Below are 10,704 nucleotides of genomic sequence, written 5' to 3' on the forward strand. Positions count from 1 at the left end.
TAAAATTTATTTTTAGTCCTACAGTCGCGTTGATTTTTTTCCTTCGCTTATCGAAGCTTCACTCCATCGGGAGACCAATCAGCGTCACATCTGCGAACGGACGGAAATTAAATCAAAATCATATTCCTGCGTTCATCGTGCTGCACTTCGGTAGGTATTATATTTCGCTCAATCACAACAATTCCATAAATGATTTCATCAAAAATTTGATTAGTAAATATTGCTCGATTGCTGGTGTTGATGGGTGCCAGTGGATATTTCCTGATTACTATTTTATTATGAGCAACTAACTTCAACCTACTTTCTACACTGCTTTCCAATCAAAACCTCAATCACCAAACTGTAATTAGTTATGGTCTTTCTGGGAATCGAAGAAGCACGAATTCGCAAACATCAGTTATCATTCTAGGAGTAAAATTGAAATCAGTTCTACGAAAGTGGTAAAATAATCTTTTACCATCCAAAAGGAAGAAACACACACATTTTTAACTTCCGATTTTCACCTTCTGATTTTTCGATTTGAATGATTGGCCTTTTCGGAAGACATTAATCGACCTTGCCCGTTTCCGACACCAACAACGTGAAAACGTCTGTCATCAAAGGGAAAACTTTTCCAGCCAGCAGCGGTTGCGGAGCGATGGCAGGACGGTGACGCGCCGTGGCTGCTGTAATTGATATTGCTCTGTTTACTTTTATCTTGCCAACACTTTACAGTGTTCCGAGCAAAAATAGCAACCTCGTGGTTCGTGATGTGTATTGAAAAAGTAAGAGACGTGCCATTTTCCGGTCGTTTAACAATAGTCAATAGCGGAAAAATAACCGCTATTCTTTCGGTGATGGTGGGGTGCCTCGACTGGTGGTGTTTAAAAGTAGGATTACAAATTCAATTATGATATTGATTGTACCTCATCACTTGGATGGCTTTTTATGTACAGAACGAACAACGTTCCTGGCAATCAAAATCTTATGAGGGCTCTTCTCCTTTTATATCACGGACAATAGCGTGTAGACTGTTTAATACTGTCGTTGACGGTTCCTTAAATTTCACAATAAGAACGCGTGGTAATAAATTGAATATTCAGTGTTAGGAAACACACGGTTGAAATCAAGTTATTTATATTTGAATTATCGGTTGATTATCTGGATTATTAACATCGCTCACCATGATTAAATGAACATCAGTATGAAAATCCCAATTCAGCAGAAAAAAATGTACTACTTTGATACTGAAATTTGAAAAAGTAATTTGTGAAAATCGCGAAGGTTTCACCCCATTAGTAGATTAAAATGATTGCTAAATAAACGCAGATTGAAGCGGTATATCTAAAATCAGAATAACCCCTTACGTTTTACTGGAACATAAATGTAGCTCGGAGCAAAGCGACTGATATCGTCACGTAATCAAATCAAGACCGCATATCGTATCTGAGAAATCCTCACAAGTCAAAAACACTCTCGTTTAGGTTGGTTATTAAACGCTAGCAAACAAATAAATTCACCAAGACGCAAGAAAGCGGTAAAATATTCAAGAGATCAATCTATTTTATCCTTTATTAGATAAATCAGATTCAATCCCTGTACTATAACTTGTTGCGTTGACCCAGTTCGTTTGGTAGGAAGCCGAATAAATTGCCTAGTAGGTATATGTACAACCGTAAAAAGCGAACCTATAACGGTAACGTCTCGTTACCCTTGCGATTTATTTTTCTACTAGGACGAACAGCCAAAAGCCAAAAACATGTCACGTTTCTCCTTACGCATGATAGCACTCGGTGTAGTTGACAAAATGGTATGTACAAGGCTGCTAGAGAATAAGAAATCCAACAATAAAGATGCGTAAACATCACCTTTTTCAGCAAATAGATAGCCTTTTGTTGGTGAGAAAAAAAATGAAACGAGCGTTTTCCCAGGACAATGTAAAGCAGACCATACGACTTCCGGTACAGGTGATAGGACCATGGTGAGCGTGTAAGTTTGAAGTGTGCTACCTGTCACTGATAATAAGGAAGAGGCAAAAAAAAGTTGAGTCCTTCTCACTACCACAATATATTTTTCTGATTTGTTTTTCTTATAATTATGAAGGGACAAACAAGTCCAGGAAACTGAATTCGTGAATTTAAAATTACGTACACTAGAATTAAACAGACAGACAAGAAAACATAAAACAATTCAATTTATCAGTCTCTGTCGATAATCAAAACTGTACAGTTTTCTAGTGCCTACTGATATTTGGCTACAAATGGTTACAACGAAAGGAACGCTTTTTTAGCAGAACACTGATAAATCAAGATTTTTCCACCCGTCGTCGTCGTCGGGGGAGGGTGGACAAAATTGTAAATGTTTTGCTTGCCGTTGCTCCTGCTTTGAAGTGCTCATCTTGGAACACGACGCGACGACACATGCAACAAAGTCAAAGCTCTGTTACCTACCGGTTTGGTGCAACCTGTCTCATAGCCTCCCAATTTTTAAAATTCCTTTTCTTGCAAGGTTAGAACAAATTCAATTTTATGCATTCAATATAACTTGATTAATCAATATTTTAAACTATCAATTCTGGGTATCACAGTGGCAAATTCCATTCATGGTAAAGGTAATTTCCTCGATAATCGTAAAGATCTGTTCTCGATGTGCCCGACGAAGTTGTGAATTTTATACATTTGTTTCTTTCCACTTGGAAAACTTACGAAATCATTCCACTAAGTTATTTTTTTTTCTAACTTTGGTGGCAAAGTTTCATGGTTTCATTTGAATAAACACATCGTCGGTGGAATTTCCAAGACGACATTACGAAAGATCTCAACTATCTTTTAGGTGAACTCGCAAATGTTTGTCTGAGTCTGGTCCCTTCTGAGAACAATGCCATGTGCAGAGCAAAACTGTTCGAAGCAGCCAGACATGTTTTATTAGAGTCGCAAAACATTTTTCGTTTTGTAGCCTGAAAACGGAACAGAAGAAATTGACTTTTTTTTGTCTAGAAAAGTTTGCCATCGGCAGACTCGTGGAGGATATTCTTGAGGGTATAACGATTATGTATACAAGGAAAACCGGTGTCAATCAGCAGATCTCTGCATTTTATTCGACGAACTGGTTGGGGTTTACCTGCCGAGCTTTTGGAATGGAAAAAAACAAACAGCATGGCAAGCACCAATTCGAATTATTTCACATTTTTCTGTTGTATTCGTAATACAACGCTTTCATCATTTTTCATCTTTCATCTTTCATCTTTCATCTTTCATCTTTCATCTTTCATCTTTCATCTTTCATCTTTCATCTTTCATCTTTCATCTTTCATCTTTCATCTTTCATCTTTCATCTTTCATCTTTCATCTTTCATCTTTCATCTTTCATCTTTCATCTTTCATCTTTCATCTTTCATCTTTCATCTTTCATCTTTCATCTTTCATCTTTCATCTTTCATCTTTCATCTTTCATCTTTCATCTTTCATCTTTCATCTTTCATCTTTCATCTTTCATCTTTCATCTTTCATCTTTCATCTTTCATCTTTCATCTTTCATCTTTCATCTTTCATCTTTCATCTTTCATCTTTCATCTTTCATCTTTCATCTTTCATCTTTCATCTTTCATCTTTCATCTTTCATCTTTCATCTTTCATCTTTCATCTTTCATCTTTCATCTTTCATCTTTCATCTTTCATCTTTCATCTTTCATCTTTCATCTTTCATCTTTCATCTTTCATCTTTCATCTTTCATCTTTCATCTTTCATCTTTCATCTTTCATCTTTCATCTTTCATCTTTCATCTTTCGTCTTTCACCGTTCATCGTTCATCGCTAGGGCAGAACGTGACACGTTGTATCGAAAAAGAGCCAGCTTCCTGATTGGCTGCCTTCATGCGTGAACTGTAGAAACAAAAAATCACCAGAGAAGCGCAAAATTGTTACTGCATACCACAGCGGAGACAGCAAACCCGACTCTTCGCGGTGAAGGAGTGCGAAGAACTTGAGCAGCTGTACCGCTTTCACGACACACGGAAGCTGTATCAGACACTCAACGGTGATCGAACCTCGAACTCTGGAAGCAGCACTACGATGAACAGCTGAGCGGCGTGCAGGCGGAAGACCACGATAGCGGAAAAAGTGACCACATTGATGTAGTAAGCAACGAAGATGTGCCACCCCCATCGATAAGGGAAGTTAAAGAAGTCATCCAGCGGATGAAGAACAACAAAGTAGCGAGAAACGATGGCATTGGAGCAGAACTTATTAAAATGGGCCCGGACAAATTGGCCAATGGCCAGCTGTTTGCATCAATTGGACGTCAAGAGTTGGGATACGAAGCTACTACCGAAGGAGTGGAAAGACGGGGTTATCTGCCCTATCTACAAGAGAGGCGATAAGCTGGATAGTGAGAACTACCGAGCGATCACTACCCTGAATGCCGCCTACAAAGTGCTGTCCCAAGTCATCTTCCATTGACTATTGCTAATAGCCAATAGATTTGTGGGAAGTCCGGTCCAGGCCGGCTTCATGGAGGGTCGGTCTACAACGGATCAAATCTTCACCCTGCGGCAGATACTCCAGAAGTGCCGCGAATTCCGAACCCCCACGCATCACCTGTTCATTGATTTCAAAGCCGCATATGATAGCATAAACCGACAAGAGCTATGGAAAATACTGGACGAAAACGGCTTTCCGGGTAAGCTTACTGGACTTATCACGGCTACGATGGATGGAAAGAATGAAGCACGAGCTCGCGCGTCTCTGTGGCGAACCCAGTATTCAAAAAGTGGTCAAAGCTGGATGGATACGCTGGGCAGGACATATTGCTAGAATACCGGACAACTATCCTGCAAAAATGGTTTTCGCATCGAATCTGGTAGGTACGAGACGAAGAGGGGCACATCGAGCGCGGTGGCAAGACCAGGTGGAGCGAGATCTGGCGAGCACTGGGTGCCGGCGGAACTAGAGACCTTCTGCCATGGACCGAAATAGATGAAAAAATTACGCTGCGCAGGCCTTGTCGTAAGACGTTAGGCCAATTAAGTAAGTAAGTATACCACAGCAAACTCCTACACTACCCAGTTTTTCACTTTACTAGGTTTTTTAAGTTTTTAGCGTGTTGACATCACAACAACTCAATAAAAGTGTAAGTGTAATTCGGTCTGATTGGATCTATTTTTGTGTAATTAGGGATCAACTAGGACAAATGTCTTCTTATGATCAACTGGAGCTGGAGTTCAAACATTCTTGAAAACGCTTTACGTTGCCGTTGTAAATTTTAAAAGGGAACTACCAAAACAAAATGCAAAATAACAAGCCATGTCCTAGGTTCATTGTCAAACAAACAGAGGGATACTCGCATTAATTCCTTCGTCCAATCAAAAACCACTTATATTTTCAAAAAAGCAACATGGCCACACCGCAGCGATTGAGTGTAATTTTAAGTTTTCAGTATGAAACCGTACAAATGTAAAAACCTTCAGTATAAAACCCTACAAATATAAGTTCCGCCGCAACATGCATAACAGAGGGTACTGGTGTGCAAGCATAATGTGTAGGACGATGGTTTTTAAAGGATTATCTTCTACTGATATGACACAGTCAGTTTGTCAGTGGTTCATCGTTCATCTTTCATTTTTAATTTTTCATCTCAAAGTGGTAAATTATAATTAAAGCTATTAGGATGATTTGTCAATTTTGGACAGATGACACATTCCACGCACTTATACACGAAGAAATCGGCATTTAAAACTGCATATTTCAACTCATATTATACTGGATATAAACCAGCGATTAACTACAAAGAAAACGTAGTTCTCAACACAATCAACGTACAGAACGTTTAATAATTAGCACATTGAAGTGTACACATATTAAAACATGGTCGAAAAAGCGCTATTTCTGCGATAGTGTCCCGTTACGAAATGTAACTTATTATACCTACCTAAATAACAATCTAAATCAAAAAGTAAATACTACATTAGAAAGTACATTTAACAGACATACATAATTTAAAACTTGTTTAATAACTTAGTCACAGACGTATTTTTTGCTAGCGGGAGCAAAATGTCAATGAAAGTCAGGTCCTCGTCGTAACGGGACACGCTGGAATGTATAAGATGTTAAGTGCCAAATAGAATGCTGCGTCAGTTGACGGTTAATTCATGGGAAAACGCGTACTCTATTTTGAACATTAACGGCAAAATCAAATAAAAGTGTGGAAAATAAAGTAGGTAGGGTTTATTTCTAATTCCCATCGTAGTAAAGAAAGCCACTCTAATTTTCATCATTTCTAAGGTGGATTTAATGAATACTCCAAAAGCTCTGCTACTGATTTGACTCATATACACTTACCTACCAATCCGTGCCCTTTGAATTCACTAAAAAGCGATTAATAGCGAGTATTTGATTGAAATTACGCAACTGACTTTATATCTTAAATTCGTCGTACCGTTTCAAATTCCGTCCATCCAAATTTTTCATCGTCCGAACTAAAAATCACAATAATGTTTACGAAGCTAGCGCGCATGTATTTGTGTAGGACAGCATGACAAATGTTATTCTGCAAAATTTCTGTAGGTTATGCAAGTTTTCCTGGCTTCAGAATAACAACAATGCATTGCGTGAGTTATTTTCATTTTATGAATGGCGGAAATTGAAACGATTAGCCCACATTTTCTTCTTCGTCGCACGAAAAAACGTTGCAAATTTGGCTGGTAGGAATTCTTTAGTAAAAAAAAGCATTTAAATAGATCTCAGCTCACTTTGATTGATCGCGTATGAGAGCAACAAACTAAAATATTAGGGAATAACTAATTTTGCATTGTGTGTCATAAAAATCGCTGATATTTTTAATAATTTGTGTTGGATAGGACGGCAGTAGGCAATTACGACGAAGCAGTAACATACCCTACACTTAACTAACGCCTGTCCAAAACACATGAATTGGCCAAATTATTAAAGTCATCAACTTTAATTTTCTTCGCGAAAACGATATAGTTTAAAGTTCAACAACTACAACACCGACGCGACGGTGTAATGTAACCAAGATACAAAGGCAGACACGTTCGCCCCTATTGAACACCCCCGAGGGTGTTTAATCTTCTAAGTTTTTCACCGGCTTTCCATCCTCCGGTCGTTCAATCGGTCGTTCATTGATTGCTCGAATAAACTAGGTAAAGAGTAACCCTCGGGAAATGATAAACATTGAATGAATAGGATTTAGACTTAATTCTGCATTTTGAAATGTAATTTGAAAGATTTCAATAAATTATTATACTAAATTATTGGCTTGTAGTTTAAAACTTCAGCGAGCTTCAGAATCCATGAATGCATTTCACTTTACAATGATTGTATTTTTTAAAGTGATGAGAAAACCGTACGGTTACAACACTAGCAGACTGTTTTCTATAGTAAGCTCCCAGTGGGTCGCATGTTAAGTAGGTACATTATTGTTATCCTCCGACACGGCAGCTTGCATTTAGAGTACGGTACTGTCAATCAAAGTAAAATCATAAACTCCCCTAAGTGACAAAACGTGTGGGATTAGGATAAATTGGTCCTAACCCTCCATAGTATTGCATTTAAGCATGGGTTGCGAGTTCCACTTTGCACGAGTTTGAAACAACAATAATTGCTGACAGCAGCTGTCACAACATGGCGGCACTGCTGAGGTGTAGTAATGGCACGAAAAGGTTCCTAGCGGTCAACCTGCTTCAAATAGAGGATTAAATTCATCATTTAATTATGGTTGATATGAAGTAATCAACCTAATTGTATGGAATATTGATAATTCAACAGAAATCACGATACACATATCGCCATCTTCTAGGATTTAAAATAATTGAAATATTTTAATGGCTCGCGGAACAAACATGACGCATGACAGAAACCGCTTGCACAAAAACAGAAAGAGAACAAGGAATTGTTCAAGTAACCAAACGCAAGTCAACAAAACGCAAGCTTCTATCAAAGAGCTAGAAATCTGCCGTGTAAAAATGGCCCAAGGGGTAGAACTATTTATTTCATAACTCTATTTAAATATAGTTTATTTACAACCAACTAGTACAACCAAGAGAAGACTTATATGCTATTTTCTGTTTTCCAGTGTTTTGTAACATAACCTGATCAGGGGGCCATAACAAAGTTATAGTGTACTGTAGATGTACTAGTAATGGTGGAAATTCGAAACATTTTATTATTTTGGGATCCCGACTTGAGACCTTCCTCAGTATCAATACTAAGTATTGATAAGTATTAATACCGAGGAAGATCTCATGTCGGGATCCCAAAATAATGAAATATTTCGAACTTTTACCATAACTTTTATATTTCGAATTTTCACCATAACTATTACTGGTACATCTACCCTATTAGTTTTATAACACATCATAATATTTATAACATCTTCTGTTACAAATTGGTAACAGATCGATCAAGAAGCAATACCAAACTTGCCGGAGGGACTGTCGGTAACGCACTGCTTGTTCCTACCGTTCTAACCGAGTAGATAACAGACTATCTTCTCAGCTGTAGAAACAAAGAGCATTAATACAAGAATAATGTCAACGCTTGAAACAAGAAAAAAGAATAAAACAAAACTTAGACTACCTAATATAACGGGCGGTAGTAGTTTAGTGAGTAAAACAATCGGTTGCCAACCGAAAGAGCGAGCCAACCCAATATATTTTTGGACATCTAAGCCTTCTAGTTCATCCGATTAATCCTTTTTCTCAACAGACACTTCCTCCCTTTCCAAAAAAGAAATTAAGTTTGTAATAGAATCTTAACTTATTTAGTGATGAACGAGCAATTAAGCTTCCGTTACTAAATAGTCTTATAATTATAAAATATTACATAGCCTGTAATAATTTTCATACGAAGTCTATAGAAATATCCCCTCCAGTAAGGTGTTTGGGTAGGGTTAAACGACATACTGCAAAAGCGCTTATTGTAAAGGTCGGGCCACTTGTGTAGTCATGGTTGGGCCACCAAAATTTTTAGCACAGAAGGGCAATATTCACCAGAGAACGTCAGTCACGTGAAATGTGATAAAATAAAGCAATATTAATACGATAAAAACCTAGATAGAAAACCTAACCTAGACATTTTGGAAAAGACGATTGTGGTAATATTGAATTTACAAAATCGTCAAAATTTGTGCTTATATTGGCCATTTTTCACAGAATTTATTCTTTTCATGTCTAGTATTTCAATACGTATTTCTTGAATTTTCAGCAGAGGCCCAACCTGTACAACATATCCCGCAATGACAACATTTTTTGTCTTCACATAAATGCCTATAACTTTATTATTTTTCAAGCAATCAGTTCAAGATTTTCCAGACATTCACCTTATCCTTAGACCTTTGCAACGATGAATTCAGGCGGGCGAATGCAAAAAGGTGACCCAAGCACGACGACATTTCCCTAATATTGGAAAATCCACCTGTTTACCCAAGCAACAATGTGAGTTTTATTGTAATCTTATGGTGGTCTTCATGACCAATTTTGGTCTTCAATGCTATCATAAGTGTGTAATAAAACTAAAATTGTTACTTGGGTAGACTCCCACGCGAAAATTATTAGCGTGTTTTTTTTCTGCGTCTCACATACACATTTGTAATTTAGCAATTTGACGCCTCTGTTCACCTTTGAATAATGATTATTCTAAAAAAAAGATGCGAAAAAATACTTGAAGTGCAGTATAAGTTTTCTTTTAACAAAACTACCACAAAATATGAATATAATTAATCCGCATTCAGAATGTCACTTGGAATGCTTATTAGCCAACAATTTCACACATTCTATGTCGGGTTGAGGGATGGTGACAAGGAACAAGCCTAAAATCAATAAAATCAATTTTCAATTACATAATTACATATTCAGAACATTTCAGAACATAGTGCGACACGTATTCAGAACTTATTTTGTACACCTATGGTTTAGGGATAAAAATCATCATTTTAACCCATTCCCTCCCAGCGTTGCGAAAACGCAACTAACTAAACTAAACTACTAAACTACTAAAAAACTACCTGAAACTGTTAACTAACTAACTAAAAAATTGTTAATGGTAATAGTTAGTTGGGAAAATGAGGTTTGGCAAATAAAAAAACTTGAGATTTGGATTCAAACAAATATGGGTACAACATTACGATCAAACAATAATTACGTACAATTGTAAAGGTAATTTGTTACATTTTTGATATCGTCCGTAGAGATGCAACCAGTTGTCGTACGCTGCAATTTTTGTAGAACTCATCACAATTTATTTCACTAATGTTGAACAATCTGTCTAACAGTTTATATCACACTACAAGACATTTCCTGAGTAGAATTATTATCTATGAATAATTAAGCTTTAGGTTAGGGCATTTTTAAAAACATGAAGAGAAATACCCTACCAGTAGAAAAATGTCATTTGATTTAAAAATGCTCTGGAATTAATAAATGTAAAAAATACAAAATCAACCTTAAAGAAAAAACCAAAACACAAAAATTGTGCACAATCTTTTTACCGTCGTTACTACATCACTTTTCTTTCCTTCGAAGGCTAGGCTACAACCACTACAACCGTGTTAGCTTAATTTACCAGCTCATATAAGCCCGTACCTTGCTAATAAAAACGCTTCCAGTTAAGATTTTATTACCATCAACATTGCTTCCGATATTTATCTCATTAATGTGGCAGACACGAGTTAACCATATCCTCCAAAACTTCTAAACTTCGAAAACTTCTGTAC

Source organism: Sabethes cyaneus, chromosome 1 (genome assembly GCF_943734655.1).
Source record: "Sabethes cyaneus chromosome 1, idSabCyanKW18_F2, whole genome shotgun sequence".
NCBI lineage: Eukaryota > Metazoa > Arthropoda > Insecta > Diptera > Culicidae > Sabethes > Sabethes cyaneus.